The sequence below is a fragment of the Otolemur garnettii genome, unplaced genomic scaffold, assembly GCF_000181295.1.
Source record: "Otolemur garnettii isolate 467f Iridium unplaced genomic scaffold, OtoGar3 scaffold00276, whole genome shotgun sequence".
NCBI classification, from domain to species: Eukaryota; Metazoa; Chordata; class Mammalia; order Primates; family Galagidae; genus Otolemur; species Otolemur garnettii.
Window position 1 is genome coordinate 1,017,326 of NW_003852671.1, and position 27,562 is coordinate 1,044,887.

General features: G+C 42.0%; 1 protein-coding gene, 3 non-coding genes and 1 pseudogene across 6 annotated transcripts in view; all 5 read right to left on the reverse strand.

The window, feature by feature from the left end:
* Window positions 1–13,412, reverse strand: part of LOC100951648 (ribonuclease 4) — a 23,159-nt gene extending 9,747 nt beyond the window's left edge. Inside the window, exon 1 of one of the 3 annotated variants that reach the window (XM_023508792.1) lies at window positions 13,232–13,412. The gene's annotated coding sequence lies outside the window, so the exon portion shown is untranslated. Of the gene's footprint in view, window positions 1–9,042; window positions 9,156–13,231 lie in introns of those variants that run through there. The other 2 variants (XM_012813564.2, XM_023508791.1) reach the window with 2 other exon arrangements.
* Window positions 13,413–13,898: 486 nt separating this feature from the next.
* Window positions 13,899–13,970, reverse strand: TRNAP-UGG. The gene has a single exon. It is a non-coding gene; the product is annotated as a tRNA-Pro (tRNA).
* A 1,019-nt stretch (window positions 13,971–14,989) lies between these two features.
* On the reverse strand, window positions 14,990–15,078 carry TRNAY-GUA. The gene is given in 2 exon segments: window positions 14,990–15,025; window positions 15,042–15,078. It is a non-coding gene; the product is annotated as a tRNA-Tyr (tRNA).
* A 1,131-nt stretch (window positions 15,079–16,209) lies between these two features.
* Window positions 16,210–16,282, reverse strand: TRNAT-UGU. The gene has a single exon. It is a non-coding gene; the product is annotated as a tRNA-Thr (tRNA).
* Window positions 16,283–18,581: 2,299 nt separating this feature from the next.
* On the reverse strand, window positions 18,582–19,283 carry LOC100951961 (annotated as a pseudogene).
* Between the last annotated feature and the right edge of the window lie 8,279 nt (window positions 19,284–27,562).

A 27,562-nucleotide genomic window follows, 5' to 3' on the forward strand; every position in this document is an offset into this window, starting at 1 on the left:
CGAAGGAGGACCACAGGAGCCTCAAGTTGGCCCTGGCCTGTCAGAGACACTAGGACTCTAGTGCCATCTGGATGCGGGTGATTTGGTCTTTTTGCCTTGGGGAAGTTTGGATGCAGAGGCACAGGTGAAAAAGGAAGCTCAGGGGTTGGCCCTGAGGACAGGCCCATAAACCTGGGCCTGAGAGGAGCCTCAGGGAACCTAGTCTGTCTGTTAAGGCAGGAGCCTTAGGGGAGCCTTGTCTGTCAGGACTCTCAGAGACACGTGTGTTGGCAGTGCAACTCATCCCTAGAAACGGTAGGACACTTATGGGGAGCCTTGGCCTCAGATGCACCTTTGAGTTTGTTTCTTTGGATTGGAATTGTGTGTGGTGTTTGTTTGAGGGACCTCCAAGATAAGGCCACTGGACAGGAGCCTTAGGAAACCTGGCCTAAGGCAGGAGCCTCAGGTGAGCCTGCCCTGTCAGCTTTAGTCTTTTGGCTATTTGGGAAGAGGCACAGGTGAAAAGGGGTAGTCTGTAAACCTGGAAGACCTGGCCTGCCTGTTAAGGCAGGAGCCTTAGGGGAGCCTCAGATGCACACTTTAGATTTTTATATTTGTTTATAGTAACCATTGTTTCTTGGGAATTAGTGATGTGTCTATTTTTGTTCATCAAATCATGAGAACTCGACTAAGTCTTTAACACCTTTACATACTTCTAATACACCTCTAAATTCTTCTAATACTGAAGAAATTTACAGACAGCTTCTCAGATGACTGTGGAAGTCAAGAGTCCAATAACTGACTCCAAGTCCTCTGTGAAGTTCAGTGGCCAAACTTTAATGAAGGGTGGCCATCAACAGGCTCCCTAGACCTAGCTTTGGTGACCGCAGTACACCAGGTGGTCATGGGAAAACCAGGTCATGCAGACTAATTCCCCTATATAGACCATAGTTCATGGTTGATTTGGGTCCATAATCCCCCTCCCTGGTTGTGAGTATATTCTGTGGAATCTCATTCTGCAGTCCTTCTCACCTGTCCCTGACCCCACTAGTCCTTGCCCCATCAGGGAAAAAGGATTTGCTGCCTCCTTACAATGTAGGAAGGCTATCCTCTCCCACAGTCTCCTCCAGAGGAGAAACTCCCTCAGCACTCCCGCTGGAGCCTTCTGCTCCCCAGCTCTCACCCCTGGCATCTCACCTCTGGATCTTCCCCCTTCGGGAGGCAGCTCCCAGAAAGGGAGCAGGAAGAGGCATTTGCTCCTTTCTTGTCTATGTTGTTTTTCAACAGGGTTCAAACCAAAGCAAGAAAAGCCTTCTTGGCCAGTTTTGGGGATACTGGGGAAGAAGGGCAAAAGGAGTTTAACAGTTTTTCTGGTGGAACAGCCGGGTTGGGACCCTAATACCTTAGCAGGATCCCAGGCTCTAGAAGCTTTTTATCTGTCTCTTTTAATTGGCCTATGGGTAGCAGCCCCAAAACCTATAAATTTATCAAAAACAACTGAGGTAGTCCAGGGCCCAGAGGAGTTGCCCAGGGCATATTTCAAGTGACTCAGAAAGTCCTTCCAAATCTAAACCCTGTTTGCCCCTTTGGCTCCAGAAAATGCCAGGACAGTGAACTTAGCCTTTGTCTCTCAGTCAGCCTAGATATCACGAAGAAATTACAGAAGCTGGAAGGACTTGCTAGGATGAATATTTCCCAGCTGCTAGAAATTGCCCCAAAAGTTTCTGACAACAGAGAAGTTGAAAAGCCAAAGTATAAAACTGCTGAGGCAGAAAAAACTGCACACAGACAAGCTAAGATTATGTGGCAGCATTGCAAGCAGGATAAGGAACTAAGTTCGAGTCAGAGACAGGAGAAAACCAGCAACTTCCTTGCCCAAGTTGACTGAAGCTAGAAAGAGACCAGTGTGCCTACTGCAAATAGAGGCCTTTGGAGAAGTGGATGCCCGAAACTTGGTGCTGGCAGTAAGCCCAAATGGAAGATCTCGACACTGCCTACTGAAAGAAGCAACGACTCGGATTGAAGGGGTCGTGGCTCTCTCCCATTTGGCCCCTGAGAGCCCATGGTGCAAGCCAAAATGGGGGTCCCCCTGGTGGACGCAGGGGTGGAGTGGTCTGTTTTACAGGAGTGGATGGGAGCTTTACCTGATGAGAACATCCCTATCCAAGGAGCCACTGGGACCACCCAGCTGTGTCCAATCAACTTGACATTGAAGACAGGTGGCCCATATGTTCCTGGTAGTCCCAGATTGCCCTAAACCCCTCACTGGCAGAGACCTGCTCCAGAAACTCCAGGCCACTATTTCATTCTCCCAGAGGGAAGTGAAATAGTATTAGACCCAGGCCCCACTCCAATGCCTGAGTCCCCTGTCTACCAGTTACATTTGTCTTATCCACTCCTTTATCAGAAGAGTACCTTCTCCTAAATACTGATGGAAACATGGCCAAAGCAGAAACCATAGCCCCCACTCTATTAGCCCAGCTACAAGCAGACTTTTCTTGAGTATGGGCAGAATCCAACCCCCCCGACTGGCTGCCTGTCATCCTACAACAAAACGGCCAGTCTGGGAATTCCTGGGGGTGTCGGGTTACTGCTGTTTATTAATCTGGGGTTTTGCTGAAATCACAAAGCCCTTGTATGTCGCCATTGCTGGTGATGGGTCCCTGCTGTGGACAGACCAAGAGGATCAGGCATTTAAAGCTCTAAAGCAGGCCCTTGTAACTGCCCCAGCCTTGGCTTTACCGGACATCAATAAGCTGTTCCACCTATTTGTTCATGAAACCAGAGGCATTGCAAAAGGAGCGTTAATGCAGACTCTCAGATCATGGAAATGGCCAGTGGCTTATCTAAGTGCCTTGAGCCAGTAGTTGCTGGGTGGCCAGGCTGCTTATGAACCATCGCAGCCCCAGCCCTGCTGATGTGGGAGGTGGACAGATTGACTCTGGGACAGGACTTGATTTTTGACAGCCCCTCATGCAGTAGACACCCTCCTTCAAGGGCTATAGGTCACTGGATGTCAAATGCTTGACTCACCCAATGCCAGAGACTACTGCTTTATCAGCCATGACTGAGTTCACCCAGTTGAAATAATCGAATGAGATTATTTCTAGATATGGGCTACCTCTTTCAATTAGCTCAGATAATGGGCTAGCTTTCATTTCTACTTTGACCCAAGCAATTAGTAATGCCCTAGGTAGACAGTGGAACTTCCATTTTGCCTACCAGCCTCAAAGCTTGGGATAAGTAGAAAGAATGAACCAGACCCTAAAAGAGACTTTAATCAAACTCATTAATGAGACCAGTGGAAAGTAGACAGAGCTCCTGCCCTTAGTAACTCTCAGAGCAAGGTATACTCCATATAGAGCAGGTTTTAGTCCTTATGAAACCATGTATAGGAGACCTCACCTTCTGCTCCCCCGTGTACCCTCAGCAGACATAACTAACCTCTTTTAAAGTATCTCCAGTCACTCTCCCAGATCCAGAGGGACATTCGCCTGCAGATTTGAGATACTTACTGGGACACTAGAGGGACTGAAAAGGACTCTGAAAGTGACTTTCAGCCTGAAGATCAAGTGTATGTTAAGTCATTCCAAAAAGAAGGCCTCACCCCAAAGTAGAAGGGTCCCTTCACCAGCATCTTCAGCACCCCCACAGCTGTGAGAGTTGATGGTTTGTCAGTATGGATACACCACACCCAGGTGAAGAAGACCAAAGAAGACAGCAGAGCCCACTGGATGGCAGTCCCAGAAGAAAACTCTCTCAAGCTAAGACTGTTAGAATCTTGATTTCTTTCCTGTACATGCTGGCCCAATTGTGCCACCCAACAGCCCCCTAAAATCAGTGGGGTCACTTGCACAATGAACAACCCACTGTCACAACTTTGCTTTCTATTCTGTTAAGTATGTTAAATGGTATGCATCATTTTTCTCAACTAGATTTAGCTTTCAATTGTTAGTTATGTCTACAACCCCAACCCCCATGTTAAGTAGGGGTAGGCAAGAAAGACTTAGACCAAGAGTCAAGGGTTTGACATAAGACCAGGGGAGAATGTTATGCCCCAACTCTATTTTGCTAAGGGCTTTCAACACTCTCCCTTTAAGACAGGAAGCTCAGCTGAAAGAGTTTTGCAAAACCCTAGCTTTTCCTTGTAAGGATTCCCCTTACCAGGTGTTGGCTCTTGTCAAATTCAGCTTGCATGAAGGATTCCCCCTCCCCTACCAAAAGCTCCTTATAAGAGATTTCCACCCCTGCTTCTAGGGGTCGAGAGACTTTGAGGTGTGAGCCTGCTCTTGGCCCAGCCAATCAATAAAGGACCCTTGCTTAATTTGGACTCAGTGTGCTGGTGCTCCTCCATTCTACTTGCGGAGGCAGAACCAATTCCGGTTCATTGCCAAAGGTGGACTTGATATGTTTTGTTTAGAAAGAATAGGAAGCAACATGGAAGAATCCATGCAATGCTTGAAAGTGGATCTTGGGTCAACTCTTACAGAGAAGAAAAAGGAATTCACTTTTTTTTCTTGAACTTTTTACATCGAAAGCAATTTGGATTACTCTACAGACTACTTTCTAGATTCTCCTGCATATGTACATAAACTGTTATGCAACAGGCAAATGGTATTAACCATATGGTAAAAAACTCCTTATACTTTTTCATCAAATCAAAAGCCTTAAGATTTGTTGTAATAATCTCTTAACATCTTCCTCAAAAGAAGATAAAGAGGCCAGGTACAGCAGCTCATAGTTGTAATCTCAGTACTTTGGGACATTAAGGATTCAGGCTACTTGAACCCAGGAGTTTGAGGCCAGTCTGGACAACATAAAGTGACTCCCATCTCTACAAAAAATGAAAAAATTACCCAAGCATGGTGATGTGCACCTACAGTTCCAGCTACTCAGGAAGCTGAGGCAGGAGATTCCTTGAGCCCAGGAGTTCAAAGTTACAATAAACTGATCCTGCCACTGCACTTTAGTTTGGGTGACAGAGCAAGAATCTGTCTCTTAAAAAAAAAAAAAGAAGAGGATTTCTGTCATCTGCCATCATTTCTCACACATCTTGGAGGTGGTACAGCTCAGACATTCAAATACATCTTTATGTGAATATGTTGCTTCTTCCTAGGACATGATTTTAACTCAATGACAGATACTTGAAAATGGAACTAAATAAAATATAAAACAAATTTCTTATGAACTTTCAAGATTTTTTAATGAAATCTGAATATTTGAGAATGAAAGGTGTTTGCTGTTTATAGCAGGTAGTTTCTGACTGTAACTTTAATCCTTTGGAGAAAATATTAAAGAACATTCAAAGTCTTTTAAAAAGCATCACTGTCTATAGAAAAACTCAAATCATTGATCTAGCCCCTATATTCACATAATTATCAAATAAAATTTTAGCCCCTATATTTTAAAATAAAAATGTCTTTTCCCTGTAAAATTTTAACTTATTTTTAGAATTTTGATTTTTAAATTGTCTATGAATAACTCATTTAATTTATTATTGACTATAAGAAAAAATACAAAAGAAAGAAAAATATATAATTTTTCTTGGTAATCATCATATATACAGAGAAATTCTTAGAATAGTAAAAAAATATGACTAGGGAAAGTAACTGGTGGGATCATACCTAAGGTGCATCTTACAAGGGTACTATGAAATTTACTAAGTGTGTGAAATTTACTAGGTGTAGTAGGTAAATGTCTTAACACAATAACTAAGAAAATGCTGTGAAGGCTATGTTAACCAGTTTGATGAGAATAGTTCAAATTGTATATAAAACCAGCACATTGTACCCCATGATCGCATTAATGTACTCAGCTATGATTTAATAAAAAAAAAAATGACTCACAGATTACTCTTAAATGTAATGTAATTTTTTTTTTTTTGAGACAGAGTCTCACTATGTCACTCTGGGTAGAGTGCTGTGGCATCACAGCTCACAGCAATCTTAAACTCTTGGGCTTAAGTGATTCTCTTGCCTCAGGCTCCAAAGTAGCTGGGACTACAGGCACCCACCACAATGCCTGGCTATTTTCTTGTTGCAGTTGTCATTGTTGTTTAGCTGGCCTGGGCTGGGTTCAAACCCACCAGCCTTGGTGCATGTGGCTGCTGCCATAACCACTGTGCTGCGGAGCCAAACCATCAAAGAATATTTTCATACCAAATATTTTTGCATATTTTCATGAGAAGGTCCTAGCTCTAGGGCTGTAGTGTGGCTAAACAGAATATGAACGTGAATCTAGAAGGACCAGGGAATCCAAGGTTCTACTGATTAAATAAGAAGGCATGTGACTGAGTGAGCAAAGTGATGTCTTTCTAAACAGCATTTGGCATTGATTCAATCACCAATCATAATGTATGTCCTTAAAGAACTTTTTCAATTGCTATTTATTTCAGTATTGTGAAAAGACAAAAAAATTCCTTAGCATATGGTTTGGTATTCTTGGGCAGTGTACCAAATTTGTCTACACTGACATTTGTTTACACTTTAGAGAACTGCTGGCTCTAAAAGTCTGAAATTCCATGTTGAAAATCTGTTTGGGGGAGTTTATCAAGAAAGTGGTAAATGATCGCACAAGGAAGGAAGAGCCACTTTTAAAGGAAGAAGTATTTACACATGGCAGCTGTGCCAACCTAGCTGCTGGGCTGCCTGCCATGCTACCCACTTGCCAAGCTCTTCACATTTACATTGTGCTTATCAGTCTCCTGAATGTGTTTCCTCTCTCTAGTCTTGTTAGCATTTTATTGGTTCGTAATCAATTACATCTCTTGCTTCGTAACAAACAAATATTGACTTTTAATGTCAAAGGCAACTGCAGAATCGCAGGCTCTCGGTACACAGTCAACATCGCTCTGCCTGGTGCCAAGCATCCCAGATTTCAAAAATCAGTTAAGTAGAACCAGAGCTGCTAGTACCCAAAAGAGTCATTAGGTGGCAGTGGTGGATAGGAATGTTGCCAATGTTTTTTTGGCAGTCTAGGAGACAGCCAGCTGGTCCTTGTAGGAGGTGCTAATGCTACAGGTTGTGGGTATTTTGCTGTTCACAGAAGGGAATATGAGGTAGGACTGTGCCTTAGAGTGTCTTTCCAAACTCTCTGATTTAGATATTAAGACCAAGGCCATCGCACTAGATACAAGTGTCAAAGCAAAAGACACAAACTCAGGACTATCCTGAGGACTATCCTACTTCATGAGGATATCACAAAATACTTACCTGCTATCAGGTTTCATAGAAGCTATTTTCAAGCATGCCATTACCCACGTGATTTTGGACAAATAAATAACTACTTGGCAGTGTTTCCTACTGATAAAGGGCCCATATTATTCACTTAAAACCACAGTGCTTGTTTCATAATAAACCCTCAATATTTTTTAAATGATTGATTTCATTTTTCTTCTCTAAGCCTAAGTTTGTTCATTTATAGAATGAGGGGGTTTACAGTTCTTTTTTTTTTGGAGACAGAGTCTCACTTGTCACCTTGGGTAGAGCGCTGTGGAGTCACAGCTCAAAGCAACTTCCAACTCCTGGGCTTAAGCGATTCTCTTGCCTCAGCCTCCCAAGTAGCTAGGACTACAGGTGCCCACCACAATACCCAGCTATTTTTGTTGTTGTTGTTGCTGTTGCCATTGTTGTTTAGCTGGCCCAGGCTCAGTTCAAACCGCCAGCCTCAGCCTATGTGGCCGATGCTGTATACAGGTGCTGAGCCGTTTGCTAGTTCTAAAAGTCTGAAATTCCATGGTTTTCGTTAAATGTAATAGAGTTTGTTAGCTTCACTAACAAAAGGCCAGTGACCTTGGAGTTATGGAGGTTATCTGGAGAGGTAGAAAGGTACTTTTGTATCTGATTTGCAGAATTTGCACATTCCTTTTGTAACAACAAGATTGTCTCAGGTTTACTGTAATCTTGACTCCCTAAGACATCCAGAAACCAAATTCCAGCAAGCACACACCATAACCATCAATGTCTAACATCTGCTCCCCCACTCACAATTTTCTCACTTACATATTCAGTTCTAAACTTCCCCAAAAGCAAGGTAACAAGGAATCAGGAGAAAACCAGCAAGAGACAGATTTGGAGTAAGAGAATTTGCCAAGGGCACAAAGCCTCATATCCAGTGGTAAAAGTCATATAGACGTGTGGTTCTATAGCCAAACATGTAACTGTCAGACAGATCTTTTTAGTGGAATTTGTCTCAACTGTTCTTTAGATTAACTTTATCTTCTGTCTCAAATTAATCTGTTTGTCTTCACAAGAATTAATATTTTCTTCCTCTCTTCACAGGCAATGTTCTGTATTTAACAGATCCATCAAGTTTTATCCACAAGGGGGGTTAACTTGACAGTTTATGATGAGTAAGGTTATCATTTTCTTGAGTATGGCTTCACACTTCTACACATTCTAGGGCAAAATCTCTCAAAGGGAAAGCAGAACATTCAGGGCATATTCCTTCCTCTATTTCTTTTCCTTCTTTTCTCCCTTCAACCTACCAGGGTGACTTCTTTTTGATTTGGAGATGTGTTCTACCTTGTTTTTAAAGAGCATCCGAAACTTCCAAAAAAAGAGATTAGCCGGGAAGTTTAGAAGGAAACAGTGCTAAAAACATACTTTCTGTTTTTATGTTAAGTATACTTCTGTTAAGTATGCTTGTAAACATACTTAACAAAATTTTCCTCTAGTTCTCTTAATAATTCTTTTTTTTTTTTTTTGGAGACAGAGTCTCCATATAAATTGCCGGTAATGGGGGCAGGGAGCCCTCCAGATGCCTTTCGGCAAATGGCTTCCTCAACCAAATCTTTAGGGATTTCATCACTATTTAGAAATCTCTACTAAACCTCCACTTGCCTCTAGTCTTAATAATTTCCCTTTATCCACATATAGGCTATCCCAAAACAAACCTGTTTGCATTTTAAGCCTTAGAATCTGATGTTTTCTTTTTAAGTCACAAGCTTGAGCCCAGAGGCTTGGGGGGGAGGGCGGAATAATTTTGTTGAAATGGATGGATGACTAGAAATAATACATATATAAACAAACAGAACAATAGATCACCCAGGAGAAAGAATCTTACAAAAATCTGGCTGTTTCAGTCAACTGAAGGTGGGTTCCAGCTGTTTGTTCCTGGAGATGGGTCCCAGCTGTGTGAGCCTGCAGGCCCCTCCTGGTTCTGATTATATAGTGCTCATACAAAGGGGTGGAGAGAACAGATCTAAGGTTACCCAAACCTGGCAAAGACATGAAAACCAAGGACATTCCTCTTGAACAAACGAAGAGGAGAGCCATTTACCTTTCCCCTGGGCATGATAGGGTTAAATATTAACCCACCTAAACGGATTAGGAATTTGTCCGGGGAGGAACAGTGTGATAAACATGGCCTTTGTCCCACAGCTATCTTTATCTGAGGTCTGTGGTTCTTACTCTTGCCAATGAGAGCACTGAGGTTTCATTGTTCACAAACAGTAGTATGGATCCATAAGATACCATCTGGGATCTTATCAACTCAGAGAACTGCCTTGGAAGAAGTGACAGAGTCCGCTACGGTCTTCTTTTTCACTCTACTTTCTATGTATCCACATAATTTGGATATTACGCAAGTTCCATAGATTTCACAGAACCGCAAAAAGCACTTTGAGAGGTTATGTGACAACTATTAGTACCCTGCCCCCTTACCTCAACCTCCCAGTAATATCCTTGCCATGTTTTCTGGACTTCTTCCTTTCATCTTTACCTGTCTTCAAGAGACTAACCCTGAACACTCAATCTTCTTTCCCTTGAAACACAGTTGCCAAAGAGATTATCTTCACCATTAATGCAATGCTCATATTGCATCCACTCCCAAAGTAGATTCGTACTTTGTGCAGAAACAGTGGGCCAAAGGGCATCAGGATCATTTTTATGGATTCTACAGTTTAGAATATTAGGCAGAAGCAGGATATTAACTATTTCACAGACCCTCTCCCCCAGCACTCACCTACTGGGTGGTTAGATCTCGAATACTATTATCTTTTTAAAATCCTCAATACTCTGATGTCATCTACCCACCTCCAAGTATTCAATCTGCCTGCATTTGAGGTGCCAACTAAAAACATGCTTCCTGCTACTAAAACAAATGCACTTGAAATCATCATAATATTATAATCAGTGTTACCTTTAATTCCAGGAAGCTCTCATATACTTGATCCCATTTAATTGTCTCCAGACTGTGTGAGATGGGTAGTATGTAAGCCTGTTATACGTCTGAGGAAACTTCAAGATCAAACAGCAAATCAATGATGGAGTCAGACTTCAAACCCTCCGTGTTCAGAGGGATAATCTGCTCATCTTTTCAGACTCAGTTCTAGCAATGCTTCCTCTGAGTCCCAACTGACCCTCCTCAATCCTATCCAATCCCTGGAAGAGTTGCTCACGGCTATGTCTTCATTTTTGAGGTATTGGTCCCCTCTCCAAAGCAAAAATCCCTAGGAGAGTAAATTCTTTAAACAGCTATCAGGAATTTACACATCCTTGGGCATATGCTTCAGGCCTGTCTGAAAAACAGTTTTTGGTAACTGGAAGGGACTACTGAACTTGAGGAAGAAAAGTAGGCAACATGGGGAACCTGGAAAAGGACAAACTTTATCGACTTTTTAGCTTTATTGGGGCACAGCCCTGCCTGACCTTCATTTTTCCTTCTTTCTCTTCCCTTCTCTCTGTATTTCCAACCAAATCCTGAGCTAGAAGGACAAAAGTTGGCAAACTGCCATAAATTGCTTTTACCTGATACCAAGTGTCTCTGGAAAGAAAGGGACAGGCACGTCTTTGATCAGTACTGTCAAATGTCAAAGTTTTTTCTGTCAAATGCCACAGTTCAAAGTTTTTTAAGAAAAGAAGTAATGAGATTGAGGCCCACAGAGCGGACACTCTACTGGCATGTGATAGAGTACCCAAAGGCTTAATTTCATTTCATGGGCAAATATATCATTTGCAAGTGGTACCTGTTTTAAATTAATCACATGTCACTTTTTAAGCAGACACTGAAGAACTGAGTTCTAAAAAGTTATTAACCACTTATTTGTTAGGGAGACCTGCCAGGTTCATTGCAACACCCCTATTGCATCAGCAGGCCCTGATGGACACAACAGCCAGCCTATTATGACTTGATCAACATGATCCTTCTCTGATACATTGCCTCAGAGCAGTGAAAAGGTACTTTACCTTAACACACACACAGTGTATCATGGCCCAAAACACCAATTCAAGCACCAACTTGTACAAACAGAACAGCCTCTGATTTTAGAGTTAGGCAGTCCTGCTGGAGGGTAGCCCGAAGCCTCTGAACATAGTCAGGGCCTTCCTCTGCTTCTGGGTGTTTTTCCATCCTGTCTGCCAAACTATAGTTTTTCTCTGCACTAGTAGAGTGCTTTCTTTTATATGAGACAGGTCGCTGACTTCTCCTGACTCCATGAGAACATAGACTAAGAGAGGGAAGGGGCCTCTGAGACCATCTTTGGATCCCTCATTTTACAGATGATAACCGAGGAACAGAGAGACGTGCATTACCTAAAGAACATATCAGGTTCCTAGAACTAGAAGCTTTCCAATGCATCACACGACTTTTATATTCAATACTAGTAATTTCTAGAAAATCAAAGCTAATTTTGAAGGTGCCAATGAAAGTTGCTGTTTAAAGGAAACCCACACTGAATATTTCCACAAATTCCAAAAATATTTTATTCCCCCTTTCATTGGTAAAAGAGTTGCTTAAAGTGAAGTTGTTAGGATATGCATTTGTATGGAGGCAGAGAAAGATTTCCTTATGCAAAGATTAGGTCATATAGAAGTTAAAAAACTTTGTTTTCTTATAAAGAGACAGATAGGGAGAGAGAGAAAAGGGGTGGGGAGAGAAGAAAAGAAAGAAAAGGTAGAAAGAAAAGGAAAAAAGAGAGAGAAAGAGAAGAATGGATATGATGCAACACTGAAAGCAGGGGAAGGGGGAGCGCTAAGCACAAGCAGCTTGCCACTTGTATGGAGACCACAAAAAAGGAAAAAAAGTAGTGATTATTGTCAGTTGACAATATAGGTAACTGGGTTTTTTGTGTTTTGTTTGTTTTTTTTCTGTTCTTGGAGACTTATTTACTTTCCAGTTCTGGAAAAAGTGGTCTGGCAAATACAGGGTGGCCATAAAGTTCGTGTGCAATCTAAAATAGTGTGCAATTTTAAGTTGCACACAAACTTTATGGACGTCTTCTATAAGAAAAGTCCTTTTGTCTGCTAAGTTCCTTTCAATTGCTGTGTAGACATCTCTACAGGATATAAAAAAATCTTAAAAGATAGGTGATTCATCTCAAAAACAGCTTTAGAACCAAGTTAAGGTTAACGTTCCCTGTAGTCAATCTTGGAGACAGCAAATTAGATAATTATTTTCCCTTCCCTTATTACATAATTCCTTAACAAAGCCGTCCCTTCCGAAGTGTTTGTAACAAACTTATCTTTCTTCACTTACTAGTTAGTAGCTCTGTTAGTAGCTGTTTGAGTACCTGAGGCTGCGTCTGGGAGGTTGGCTGTGTGCTGTTCAGATAATTATGTTGCTTGGATTTCTAGTGATGACATTTATGACTTGATTATAAGATTCAAAGAGGGAGAGTCTTAGTTCATCTGAGATTTCCCTAGCCCCCCGAGTATAGATGAAATTGTTTTTACTGGCCTTCCTAAATAAAGACGAAAGCTACTCATGGGCTTACCCGTGTGCTGTTATCATTTGATGTGCTGCCATACAGAGAAAAAACTGAGGATCCCAACCTCCCAGGAAGAAGGTTAGAGAAGAGGGCGTTGGCAAGTGTCTCCAAGAATTTCGCAACACTGGCTGGCTGATTAAGGGTGGGGAGACAGAGGAGAGTAAACAGAAAACATCTGTCCCCAAAGGTTAGTTACGCTTGCAAAAATGGGACAAAGCCTGCTTCACAAATTTGATCAGCCTGGGTACCAAGCAAAGTCTCCTTAGCTGTGGGAAAGTGCAGGCTTCCCCGGACCGTCCTCTGATTCTCTGATCCTGTGGTCCACAGTGAGCCAGTAGGCATTCCCACGGGCATCACTGCCCAGCTGCGGAAGGTAATGCTGAACACTAACTGGTACACAGACTGGACTTTTAGCTCTCTCTCCACTCCTCCTCCCCAGTCTGGTCCCACAAACGCCGCACTGCATCTGCCAGGATGGGCTCCCGGGGCAAAACGCTCCAAACGAAGAAGCTACCCAGCAGGAAGAAGAGTAGAATGGGGACCCACCTCGGCCTCGGGACTAGGCGGCAGGAACAAGGCGGAGCCGTGGAAAGTTTTGTTTCTCACCAGCTTCTTGCTCCCAGGCACGATCGATGATGGGGAGCTGGTAGATGGCCTTCAGAATCTTGCTTTGGATCTGCTTGGGGTCGGCGTGCGTGCGTGTGCGTGGCGTGTAGTGTATGTGTGGTTGTGGGTACGCGCGCGAACCGGACAGGGGTGGCGGTGAGGAGAGGAGCGTCAGTGGGCGAGCCTCTGGGTAGCTGGGGCCGCGCCCCATTTCTTCGTGGAGGCTACTAGAATCTGGACCCGCCTCCCGAGCAGGCGCCCCAGCAGCCTCCGCCCAAGGTGCAGGGGGCCCATCCCGCGCACGCCGCGCGCCTCGGCGCCGCGCTCCTGCCACAGCTGAACCCAAAGGTGAGGGTGAGCGGCGACTAGGACACCGCCTCCAGGGTGAGCAGGCCGCCAGAAACCGGCCGGGCTCGGAAGAGCGCGGCAGCCGCTCGCGGGGTGCCTAGGAACCTAGGGAGTTGGCGAGCAGACTCTGGTCCCTGGCCCCGTCTGCCACGTGCTCGTTCACTGCAGTTCTTAGGCGAGACAGTCCAAACTCAAGAAAGTTTGCACAGAACTTTTTTTCAGTAATTGACGAGGGGGAAAAAATATTCAAAATGCTAGAGGGCTCGTCCGGGATTTGAACCCGGGACCTCTCGCACCCAAAGCGAGAATCATACCCCTAGACCAACGAGCCACGGTGATGGAAACGTCCCTTTTGTTTCCTATGACTGAAGCTTCCGGCTACGAGTTGGCCGCTGGGCTACTCCAGGATATTACTTTTCCTGTTGCGACAGTTCTTTTTTATTTTTAACATCTTTACCAAATTTCACATCTGTCTCTGACTCAAGACTTTTATTCTCTCCCATCCACGTCCTGGACCCGTCCAGATGCTGAAGTGGAAGAGGGGAGGCCGTATTCAGACAACTAAGTCTCACCAAATCAGATCTTTGACAGGTCTACCCGCGAAGCGCAGTTTAAGCCTGGAGGGAGAGGAGTTAAGAGTTCAAGGGCCAGAACAGAGCTCAGACACAAGACTGCGGGTGCTGGGCCCGTGGACAGACGCTAGGCCTGCTACTATCTCGCAGGGAGCCGGAGTAGGTTAGGGGTGAACAAGCGCGTGTAGACCCCTCTCAATTTCCCTGAAAAGTTATCAAGTGTTCTATCTCCTCATCTTTGCTTAGGTTGTTTCCTCCGCCTCTTCCAGTCTCATCCCAATTCATACCAAATCCTATTCCTCCTTCCTGCCTCGACTCAACATCTTTAAAAAACTATATATATAAATACCTGAAAAATTAAAAGTGCCTCTTCCTGAATGGATACGTGTAGAGTGGGGGCAGACACCCGGGCCAAAGGTCATTGTTCAAGGGGTTGTTCCGCAAATCGGAGTGCCTCAGGCCGCAGGGCACATACGTGCACACACGGCTATACACAATGTTCTGTACCAACGAGTAATTTTTGGTCCCCGAACTTTGGACTTCAGGCAACAAGCAAACAGCAACTAGAGCTAAAAGAAAACAACGCCAGTAAGGTAGCTATTCCAAAAGGATCCCTAACAGGATCAGTTTTTCAAGATGTGATAAAGGAAGGTCAACTCGGAAGTGAGCCCGGTATTTCCTTGGGACGGGCGTAAAGACTTGCAGAGATTTCAAATCAGACGACAGGGAACCAATGAGGAAATGGGAGTACAAGTGTGATACCCAAAACAGCAGCCTCTCCTTCGAGCCGGAATCGAACCAGCGACCTAAGGATAGCTACATAGTAGATACTACAGTCCTCCGCTCTACCAGCTGAGCTATCGAAGGAAGCGCACACAAAGTCATCTAGAAATCCCTATTCGGAAAATAGATAACCAGAAGCGGGCAACGAAGAACTCCGAATTTCTGGAAAAGGAACCCCTTGGAGGTTCTCAAAAGCCAGTTTGTGAGATAGTCTTGCATTGTCCGTTTGTGGACACTTCTACTACTGGATTCGCTGAGGAAATGCTCTGCACTGGCGTTCCCACAGCCCGCGAATTCCGAGACCGAACACCCTCTGCTCACCCGGGATGGATGGACGAATGGATGGATAGATGGATATACGGAGAGGGGTGGGCACCGGAGAACTGGGGTTGAGGTGGCGGGACACACAATTCTGACCGCGCCCGCGCCAACAGGGCTACGGGAGGCGCCGGGGCTGCGCCGACTCCCTCACTTCCTGTGCGCGCCTCCCAGTCCAGGGGCGTAGCGGCTGCGGGCTGCATCTCTGTTCCGCGTACGCGTCCCCCGATCTGCGGAGGGGGGTGGGTGGAGAATAGAGTGCTTGTGAGTCAACCCAATGTTTCTGGGAGAGTTCGCTTTGGAGGAAAATATTTTTAGATTACTCAAAACGGAGGCCATAATTTTTTTGAGTCAATATCACAGTGATTCAAAGCTTGCCTCCAAAGTACGAGCTCTTAATTTTCCAAAACCCCACCGACACGCGAAACCTTGCCGCACAACGTATATCTCCCGGGGGGCCTAACCCGAACGGCTGCGGTAGGCTCTAACCCTTTGGGGGAGAAAAACTTTGTTCTCGACCCCAAATCTGCCCAGCACCCCTGCTTGAGGGCTGGGTCCTTCTCTTGCCTGGACACCCCCATTTCACTGTAGGGCGGTGTAGCTTCCGGGTGCGGGTTCCGGCTGCCAGCAGAGCTCATGCGGCGGATCCGCACAGCCGGGGCGTCCACGGCGTCTGGCAGCGATTCCCACCCCCTGTGTAATGGACTCTGCCACAGTCTAGGGAGCAAAGCAGCACTTCCGCAACTGGTACTGCAACCTAAATGGAAGCAGGTTCTGCTCAGCTCGTGTTTATTTGGGACCTCTGGATTGCAGCGGGAAGCTGTGATTCGCCAAATTTCCTCAGGCTTAGTTTGGAGTAATGAGAACCAAAATTTCAAAAGTTACGAAAGATTTTCCAGGCCCCAGCGAGATTTGAACTCGCGACCCCTGGTTTACAAGACCAGTGCTCTAACCCCTGAGCTATAGGGCCAGCCGAGAATCACTTGTCTTTCTTTCTCAGAAAAGGAAAGTTTTTGCTGAGCCTTTATCCAAGTCTCTGAACGTAGAAACTGATCAAAATTTGGATGTCCTTTCATTTCCCGGCTATTCAGTCTTCAGGCTCTCTGTAGTCTTGCCGGGGAAAGTGAAACGTGGAAGTCAGTAATTGGGACAATCATTATATTAAGACTGGAGAAATCTGCCCAACTTGATACAGCCTAACGCAGAGAAAGATTTTTCCCATTCCCCCTTTAACTTGTAAAAATGGAGAACTGAAACTGAACATAGAGGAAGAAGGAGCCTACCACAGCGCTCAGCTGAATTGGCTGACATCTGCTTTTGGGTTTCTCTTTTACTCAAGGCTTCTCTAACCCTGCAACTGCCTGCCTCTTGCAAGTTTTTTAAACATAGAGACCTTTCTCACAGTTCTGAGTCTCAGCACCAGAGGAGGCATTCGTTAACTGCTGTTTAATTCATTCCTTCATTCCACAAACACTGAATTTCAACTCTATGCTAGGTTCTGCACTAGGAACTAGGGATCCAGATAACGTTCTTAATCCCGAAGTCACTATCATGGACTTGTGGAACAAAAAGAATTTAGTTTTTATGAAAGAGAACCAAAAAATTAGCTTTATTATCTGTGAAGGGACAGTTGCCATGCCAAGATCCATCCAATGAGCCATCCAGAAGGGCCTTCAGGAGGGCGTGGGGCTCGAGCTGCATTATCAAGAGCGGCGAAGTCTTAGACAAGTTTGGTGGCAGCGTGATCTCTCCTGGAAGAAAATTGTAAAAGACTGCGGCATTCAAGGGGCCACAGTAGAGCACTGGCTGTGGCAAATTCTCCGCCTCCTGGAAGTGAAGGTTGGTGAAAAGACAGGGTAGCAGGAAATAGGAATTAAGTTAAGCCTTTTTTAAAACGGAAAATGGAAACTCACCAAGCACAGATTGCAGAATGAATTGCAAAGGGAAGAGAAACCAAAGTCGGGAACACCAAAGATAGGCCATGGTGCAGGTGCTCAGACATGAAGCTGCAAAAAGGTAACATTATGGTACTGGAAAGGAAGGAATGAATGAGAGAGATATAGAGAAGGGACATTCTGCAGAGCTTAGATATGATATACAACAAAGAAGAAAGAGAATTCTCAAGACGATTCTCAAGGTAGAGATTCTACCTTGAAGAAGCAAGACGATACTGCCCTACCCAGCACAGTATAAACTGAGAAAGAAAATTTGGAAGTCTACCACTTCCGGGTAACTGAGAAGGCAGAGGAATGAAGTGCTAGGATTTAGGTAAGCTGAATTTGAGTTGAGGATGCAGCTGCTCATAGGAATTGTAAAGTAGCCAGAATATGCTTGTTTCTAGAATCCCATGGATTATTTTAGTAGATCAGGGGTAGATCAAATTATATTGATGAGAGTTATCCATTGAGTTAGAGCCTAAGAGTTCTGAGCTCTTCAAGAATGAGAAAAGAGAAAACATCAGAAGCCTGAGCATGAACTTTGAATAGTCCTGTTGTATTTGTTGTGTTAACGTCTGTCCAACATATTTTAAACATTCTCCTTACATTTGATAATTTCACATGTTATAAGTAAGTCTGTCCTAGAAAACTTGCTTTCCCAGCTTGTACCTGGGGGATGTGACCTGGGTTCCACCAATCAGATTCACCCAAGGAAGGTTTCAATTTAGAAGTATGAAACGGAAGTAGATGATCCCATAGGAAAAGCCCATGTTTTTCCAAATATGGTGGAGGTGTCAGGTTTTGGGGTGTAGATTTTCTGTTTCTCCCAGGCACCTGGAGATCTATTTGCTCAAGAGGACCTTAAACAAAGTTCATGTCGAAGTGTTCATTCTCTGGACCTCCATATTTCGGAGGTCCAGATCTGCCCAAGCAGCAAATCAGGGAGACCTATACCCTTGTTAAACTTAACTTATTTTTGCTGAGTTTCACAACAAATACTGGAACTGGGAGAATTGACATAGGTATACTTCTTCACCCTTACTTTACAGAAATAGCTCTTTGGAGTCCCAGCCTAAGATTGAGAGAGTGTTTTACTAGACTTCCTGCCTTTGGAGGGTCAGATGTCAAGACCCTCTTGTTTCTTTCACTCAAATAGGCTGCCCAACTTGAAAGGAATTAACAAAAGTGTTCAGGGCTACAAAGGTCAATTCCCAGGACTTCCCTGAATCATTATAGAAATTCGCCCTTTTTATCTTAACAAAAACTCTTTTCAACTTTTTTTTTTTTTACGGTAAAAAGTTATATATTTAGAATTAGCCAGCTGGACTTGGTTTAGATGATCCCAGTTTTGTTGGCAACATCCAAAGCATCATAATCAGGAGCCAGTCCAACGTGCCTTCTTCTCGCCATCAGGCCTGATCAGGGTGTTGACCTTGGCCACATCGATCTCATGAAGCTTCTTCACAGACTGTTGGATCTGGTGCTTGTTGGCTTTGACATCCACAATGAACACAAGTGTGCTGTCTTCTATCTTCTTCATGGCAGACTCAGTGGTCAGGGGGAACTTGATGATGGCATAGTGGTCAAGCTTGTTTCTCCGGGGGCGCTCTTCCAGAATATTTGGGCTGCCTCCAGAGCCTCAGAGTCTTTGGCCACCACAAGGTGGGTGATGTAGGGATCTTCTTTTTTTTTGTGGCTGTGGATGCCTTTTAGCACTGCCTTCTTGGCCTTCTATGCCTTTGCTTTGGCTTGGCTTTGGGAGGGGCGGAGCTTCCTTCTTCTTCACTTTTGGCACCATCTTGTGAAAAAAAGCAAACTCTTTTCAACATAAAGGCTCTTAACTAACACTGAATTTATTCTCGGTACTCTACATTACTGCCTTATCTTCTAATATTCAGGTCAACATTTATCAAATGACAGATTTCCCTATACCCCCTGTACAGATCTTTATTCCAGTCAAGTTAATCTACTTATAATTTCTGAACTATAACTCACACCTTTTCAGTTCTTATCATTTGTTTATTATTTCTTCAGATAGAATGATTTCTTACTTCTCTACACCTATTAAAATATTACTTATCATAGAAAGACTATCTCAGTGTTGTAATTCACTATTCCTTTACTGTTCACCCAAGGAGACCCGTGTCTTCCCTCCTCTAAACCCATGACACCTTTCTGTCTTTGTTATTCCCTCCTCTTCAGTCCCGCTCCTAAGATACTGACCAGGATACATGCAATGGAGGTGACCCATGGTTCCCCAAAGTAATGAATCAGTCTGATATTAACCATTCAATAGCACATTTTGTACATATATGTAATCCATTATGATATCATCAAATTGTTCTCCTTCCTGTACTTATTCATTTTATTAAATGAAAAGTTTGTCAAAAGATAATGAACATTTTCCTTTTTAAAAACTTTCTACACCTTCAGACCTGTAATCCTAGCACTGTGGGAGACCGAGGTTGGTGGACTGCTTGAATTCAAGAGTTCAAGACCAGCCTGAGCAAAAGTGAGACCCCCATTTTTACTAAAGATAGAAAAACTGAGGCAAGACAATTGCTTGAGCCCAAGAGTTGGAGGTTACTGTGAACTATGACACCATGGCACTCTATCCAGGATGACACCCTGAGACTCTGTATCAAAAAAATAAAAGTTTCTATGCCTATAATCCTAGCACTCTGGGAAGCCAAGGTGGATGAGTTGCTTGAGCTCAGGAGTTGGAGTCCAGCCTGAGCAACAGCCAGACCCTGTCTGTAAAAATAGCTGGAAGTCATGGCAGGTGCCTGTAGTCCCAGCTACTGGGAAGGCTGAGGCAAGAGAATCACTCGAGCCCAAGAGTTGGAGGTTGCTGTGAGCTGTGATGTCATAGCACTGTACCAAGGGTGACAAAGTGAGACTCTGTCTTAAAAAAAAAAAAAAAAATTTCCAGAACTGTTCTGAATTGTGGTTTCCCATCTATTTCTTAAGTCTATCTTTTTGAAAATGCTACAGAAGATACAAAGGAAGAACTGAGTGAGAAGGCAAAGAGGAGAGGAAGGGAAGACTGTACTGTAGTTAAAGGTTGCTTTATTTGTTTTTAGAATCACGTACATTAGTGCAGCATCCTTGGCTTATAACCTCACCTCCTTGAAGGGCAGGTTGTATGGTTCATACTTCTGAGTCTCCAAAACACCTAGTGAACTGATGATCACATATCAGGACATTAAAAAATACTTGAAATAGAGAATAGACATGTGGAGAAAAAAGGAAATTGCTTCACACAGAAATCTCAAACACTGTGGAGACCTTCAGTTTCCTCTTCTTGGAGTTCTTGGTAAAACAAATACTAAAATCCTCTAAGTGCCTTCCGGCTCTCATGTAGTTTAAGTATAAATTCTAGGAAACCAGTCCGAATTCAAGTGCCAATTAGATTTATGTAGTCACTAAATGTACCTTACACCAGTACAGAGATGAATGTCTTACCTAAAACACAGAATCTGGACAAAAAAGGAGAAAATTACCTGAAAATAAACAAAAGATTAGTTATAGGTAATGTGAACCTCAAATATCCTTAACAAAACTCTAGGTGGATTAGTTTAACAAGCACTTGCATTCAGCCCTGCTAAGGCAGATTTTCTCTAAAGAATGGCTGACTTCCTTCCTCAAGCCAATGCCTTCTATACTTTGCCCTTGACACAGGAAAGTGATTGCCCATTCTGGGAATCACTTGAAGTCAGTCTAAGTAGGTCCTTGGCTTCACCCAAGAAAGAATCCAGGAGGGACTTAACAGTGTAAAGTGAAAGCAAGTTTTATTTAGAAAGTATAGAAAATCTACCACACAGACAGCCTGGAGTCTAGTTCTCTCTTGGAGAGAACAGCCCTCATGGTTCCTTTAGTCCCTCTATTTAAGCAGCAGTTTAATTATAGGGTAAACAAGGGGATGAATGTTTATGTCATTTTCCTGGAATTAGAATGATGCCCTCGGACTAGATACCGTCAAACTGGAAGTGTCATGGCATCAGGTGCATGACGTGAGTGGGAGGTTTCTTAGAATCTTCTATGGTAATGAGGGTATTATGAAGTTGCATCAAGAAGTGATGGATTTCTCAGCCATCTTGATTCTAACCACTTGGAACTTGTCCTGTCCCCATCTTGTTTTGATCAAGGTAGTTCAGAACCTCCTGGCTCAGATCCTGTTTTTATCAGGGTGGTTTGAGACTTTCTGACTCATTTAAGCAATGCCTGACAGTTCTCTTACTCCCCAAATGCTGAACAGGACACTGGAAGATGGTATCCATGGATACCACGAAGAAGTAAGGCCTCAGACTAAAGAAACTTATTCAACAGCAGTCTTTGCCTATGTATTTTTTCTAGTTACCAATTCACCAAATTGTCCTATTTAGTACCCTATATACTTATATCTTTACCATGTGTGGAAAGATGTCAGAAAATAAATGTATGATATTTTAAATACTCAAGAAACAAAGTGGTAAATGAAGAGGAAAACTTAATTCCAGATGATTCTGCTTTTTTCTTAGATTCACGTACATTAGTCTGACATCATTAACTATGTCTTCAGCTCCTTTTGGATGCTTATGTGATTTATACTACCTATCATAGTGTCCAGCACAATTAAGGGTGTCTCTAAATTCTTAATAGCAGGAACAAAAAAAAAAATCACAAACATACACAGTGTAAAGGAAAAAGGAAATTACTACCCATAAAGAAATGGAATACTATAGAATTTCTTTAGTTCCCTCTTCCTGGAAATTTAGAGTAATATCTAAATTTCCTCCACCTCTGATACTGTATGAGTATGAATTCCAGGCAACAAATCTCAATTCAGGTATCAATTCTCATTTTGTGTATGTGTGTACTTACTAAATTGTATTATAAAACTGAAACTAGGAGAGAGTTACTATTACCCTTGCCCAATGCACCAAGGCATGTACATTCTTTCTCTCTACCCCACTTTATTAAAAAATGGGAAAATAATAAACATATGGTTACATGTTGAGGATGCCTACTGTGAAGGCAGAGCTCTTCAACAAAACTCCCAGAAGCAGTTTAACATGTATGTTAAGCCTTACTAGGGCAAGTTTCTTTGAGAAATGCCTGATTCCCCTTCTCGGGCCAATGTGTGATGCCAGAGCCTCAAGAAGACATACCTTCCTCTGGAAGAAGGCCCGCTCTGTCTGCTGTGTAGGTGATTAATTCCCTCTTTCCTTTAGCTTTTCCTCTGTCAAAGTCCAAGGCTATTTGGGCATGGTCTTTAGTCCAACTCTATCAGCTCTGAGTCATAAAATTTGAGTGGCTCCTGAGTGATAGAATCAGGTGTACCTGCCCAAATAAACTTGCCCTGTCCAGGCAGGGTCAATTTCATGGCCTGCTCAGGAAGGGTCAGACTCATGTCCCTCCCAAGAAATAGGAATGCCACCAATTGCTGCCCTCCCTGACCCTTTAAATCCCTATCCACCATAACCCACGTGTGGAATTCCTTTCTTGATTTCATTCCACCTGCATCCTGATGGAAATAAAGACCACAGTATTTCTACAGAACAGGGATTCTGTTTTCCTTTGTTTTGTGCCTTGAAATAATCTTTCTTCCTTGGGTCCAGAACCTTTCACTGAGAGGTGGCAAAGAAAATGTTCCTTGGATCTTAGCTTCTAGAAGAGGGCTCTGCATGCCCAAGGTCTGGCTGTAATGGTTTCCCAGCCTTACAGATTAAACTTACTTATAGAATTCAAGGGAAAGAGATGTTAAGTGTTTAGCATTGAGTCTGTAAAAAACAAGTTTGGGAAATATTGAAATGAGAGTGAATAAAAAATGGAGAGAATAATAATATGAGATTCCCAGAAAATGTGCATGGCGTGAGTAGGGTTTAAATGCATGTCCCTTAAATGACTAAGATTTAACTGCTGCTTAGTCTTTTGGTTCTTTGGTCTAACCCTAAAGTAATGATTCTCATCTGAGGTTTGGGGTCCTCCCATATCCCCAATCCCATTCAAATCCCAGATGGCATCATTCTTTAAAAAATAGCTTTATTGGAGTATAATTGACATGCAATTAACTGAACAGATTTAAAATGTACAATTTGATGGTTTTGACATATGTATACAGCTGTGAAATCTTCGCCACAATCAAGATAATCATCACCCACAAAAACTTCCTCTCGCCCTTTTGTAATTTCTCCCTTCGCTGGCATCACCCTTTATTCCTAGGCATTTGTAGAATGTTATATAGATGGAATCACATACTATGTATATTTTTGTTTGACTTCTTCTACTCAACATAATTATTTTTTCTTTTTTATTTCAATAAATTAAGTGCATACAAGCATTTTTTGTTACATGGGTGAATTGTATCATGCTGAAGTCAGGGGTTCCAGTGTATTATTCACCATAATAACAAATATTGTACCCAATGGGTAAATTTTTATCCCTCCCACTCCCTTCATAGTTTCCAGTGTCCATTACACCACTTTATGACTATATTTACCTATCATTTAGCTCCTACTTATAAACAAGAACATGTAGTGTTCATTTTTCCATTCCTGAGATACTTCACTAAGGATTATGGTTTGTAGTTCCACCCGAGTTGCTGCAAAAGACATTATTTCATTCCTTTTTATGACTGAGTAATACTCCATGATGTACATACATGTGTGCCTGTGTGTATATATACATCTACATATATACACACCATAGTGTCTTTATCCACTCATGAACCCGATGGGCACTTAGGTTGATTCTACATTTTTGCAATTGCATATGGTGCTGCAATAAACATTTGAGTGCAGATGTCTTTTTTGCAAAACAACTTCATTTCCTTTGGGTAGATACCTAATAGTGGAATTCTTGGATCGAATGGTAGCTCTACTTTTAGTTCTCTGAGAAATCTCTTTACTGTTTCCTATAGCAGTTGTACTAATTTACACTCCCAATAGGATAAGCATTCCCTTCTCACCACGTCGATGCCAACATCAATTGTTTTTTATTTTTTAATAATGGCGATTCTGATATCTCATTGTGGTTTAAATTTGCATTTCCCTGAGTTAGTGATGTTGAGGATATTTTCATATGTTTCTTGGCCGTTCGTTTATCCTCTTTTAATCTGTTCATGTCTTTTGCTCACTATTTGATGGTGTTACTTGATTTTTTCTTATTGATTTATTTGAGTTCTTTGTAGATTCTGGGCATTAGTCCTCGGTCAGATGTGTAGTTTGTGAATAAATGGAGTGGCAAAAAGTTCTTATTTAATCCAAAGAAAGGAAAGAAGAAACAAAGAAACAAGGAACAGATAGAGTGACCATATCAAATAATTTGATTCTCAAAATGTGGTCCCAGAATTAATAACATTAGCATCATCTAGCAACCTGTTAGAAATGCAAATACTCAGGTCCCAGTTCTACTAACTCAGAAATTCCAGGAATTAAGTCCAGAAATCTGTCTTTTACACAAGCCTTCCAAGTGATAGTGATGCCTGCTAAAACTTGAGAACTGCTGTGCTACTGTTTAAAACCCACCCCCTCCCTCTCCAGTAATTTCTCTCCTCACTGGCAGGGAGACCTAGCCCCAATATGCCCATGTCTGTACCCTTGAAGATCTACTGAGGTTCTTTTTCAGAGATCCTACAAAGGATCTCAAAGTTAATGCTCTTCTTCCTATCCCTGGTCTCTTCACTTTTCTCTTGAAGCTCATGGGATTTGAAGGAAAAAAATCTTTCATTTATTTATGTGTTTATTCATTTGTTCCACAAACATTTATTGAGGCCCTGGGATATACACATAAAGAAGCAGTTATATTTCCTTTAAAAAATCTCATTTTTAATGTCATGGTATGCATAAAAAATTATATTTGCATTATGTAATGTGGTAAACTGAAAGAAATTTGAGAGGAGGAGCGTAGCCTTGAAAAAATAACTTCCCTTGGATTATACAATCATGATAATAAAATCAAATACACAAATAAAATCCAAACATTTTAAACACCAAATATATGAATATTAAGTCAATATTAACATGGAAGTATATCCTTTTTAATATTGCATGTACACCTTGAGCTTTTAAAAACCATTTTTATGATTAAAACAATTAAAGTTTATTTACCCCAAATCAAGTCGTTTTAATGATAATCTTTCAAATCCCTGATTTGAAATGATAATCTTTCAATCATTTAATGATAATCTTTGAAATCCCTGATGGCCACTGGATCAGTTAGGGTTATTCAGAAGAACAGAACCAATAGAAGAAAAGAGAGAGTTTTTAAGGAATTGACACATGCAATTTCTAAAGACTAACAAGTCTAAAATCTGAAATCCAAAATCTGTAGAGTGGCTAGCTGGCTGGAAACTCAGGCAGGAGGTTCTATGCTACAGTCTGAAGTAGAATTCCTTCATCTCCAGGAAACCTCGGTTTTTGTTCTAAGGTCTTCAAGTGATTGGGTGAGGCGCATCCATCTTAGTAGGATAATCTCCTTTATGTAAGGTCCATTGATTGTAAATAGTAATTGTACTACCAAATGCTTCTATAGCAATATCTAGACTAGTATCTAATCAAACAGGACACCTTAGCTTAGCCAAGTCGACACAAAATTAACCATTACAGTCACTAACGAAGAGAACCATTATTTGCACAAATTAGTTATAAAATTTATAAACATTTGTAAAAAAAAATTTACAGATTAGCAATACAGTTGAAATTGTACAAAAGAATCTAACAACTCATTCTTATATTTCACTAAGTAATGTAATGTTAGTTTTTTTTGTGATCTTTAAATGACTAAAATCTACTCAGACTTTTCCTACACAGAATTTGAAAATATTGACAAAACTATTAGATTCAGAATGAGAGATTTTGTTAAAATAGCCACATTCTTGAGGGCGACCTCCTTTACTTACAATCAACTAATTGTAACTATTAATCATATCTATAAAATAGCTTCATAGCAGCATCTAGACTAGGGTTGAACTGAATAACTGGGTACCATAACCTAGTGAAGTTGACATATAAATTAGGCATCACAGTGACTAATGTAGAGAACCATTAGTTACTTGTACACATGAAAGGACACATCACCCTGAAATGAGCAAGAGTACTAATACTAATATTGAGGTCAGTGATTACAGCAGCAGTCAGAAGCTACACCTGCCTGGCACAAACTTCTACAAGATTTCAGAGCCAGAATAAAAAATCATTTTCAATAATGTGCCACTTCTTACTGTTTGGCCCTTGGAATCTGGCTTTGTCTCCCAATTCTCAGGCTCTACACCCCTGCACATATGACCACAGGGTAAAGATACAGTGACAATACTCAGTATTAGGCACCTTCAGAAGAAACAAAAGTATATTAATGTTATTCAATACTCTAAATCAGATGTCTTTTTATCTTGCCCATTTAATAGATAGCGACCATGATTTTTTTAAGACATGGTGCAGTTCCACTCAGCTGATAAGTATAAGCAAAAACATCTGTTCTCCCCTGTTAATTAGAACTGCATAAGTGACTCAAGGATATGTGAAAATCGGTCTACATTTCCTGGCTTTATGAGATTCCAGGTATCTTACCCCTGCACCTCTGTGACTTATATATATATATATGAACATGGGAAATACTAACAAGTGGGAAAAGCACACACTTGCTACAATTGTTAGGAAGAAAAATTGTAATATTTGCATTTGGACACTGTAACTTCTCAGAAAGATCTTCATGTAATCTTAGCATTGTGCAGATAATATTTTGTCCCCGAATTGAAGAGACAGTCCTGATTTGGCTACCTTTTCATAGCTATTGTCATCACATGATATCTTGACTTGGATATCTAAAAGACGACTTAAACTTGGCTTGTTCAAAATTGCATTGGGGAAATTCAAACCAAAACAATTATGCAAAAGAAGGAAATAAAGATCATCTATCCTGGAAAGGAGGAAATCAAATTGTCCCTCGCAGGTGACATGATCTTATATACAGAAAACCCTAAAAACACCACCAAAAAACTCTTAGAATTCAGTAAAGTTAAAGAACAGAAAAATAACATATAATAGTAGCTTTTCTATACACTAACAAGGAGCTAGCAGAAAAAGAAATCAAGAAAGCCGTCTTATTTATAATATCCTGAGTTATTAGCCAGCCAATCTGCTCTATAGAATCTGGATTTCGGATTTCAGCCTTGTCAGTCCCCACAATTGCATGCATCAATTGCTTAAATTCTTTCTCTCTCTCCCTCACATCTCCTTTCTCTTATTGGTATTGGTACTGCGGAAAGGACAGTCTCTCCAATGAATGGTGCTGGGGAAACTGGATATCCACATACAGAAAAACAAAACTAGACC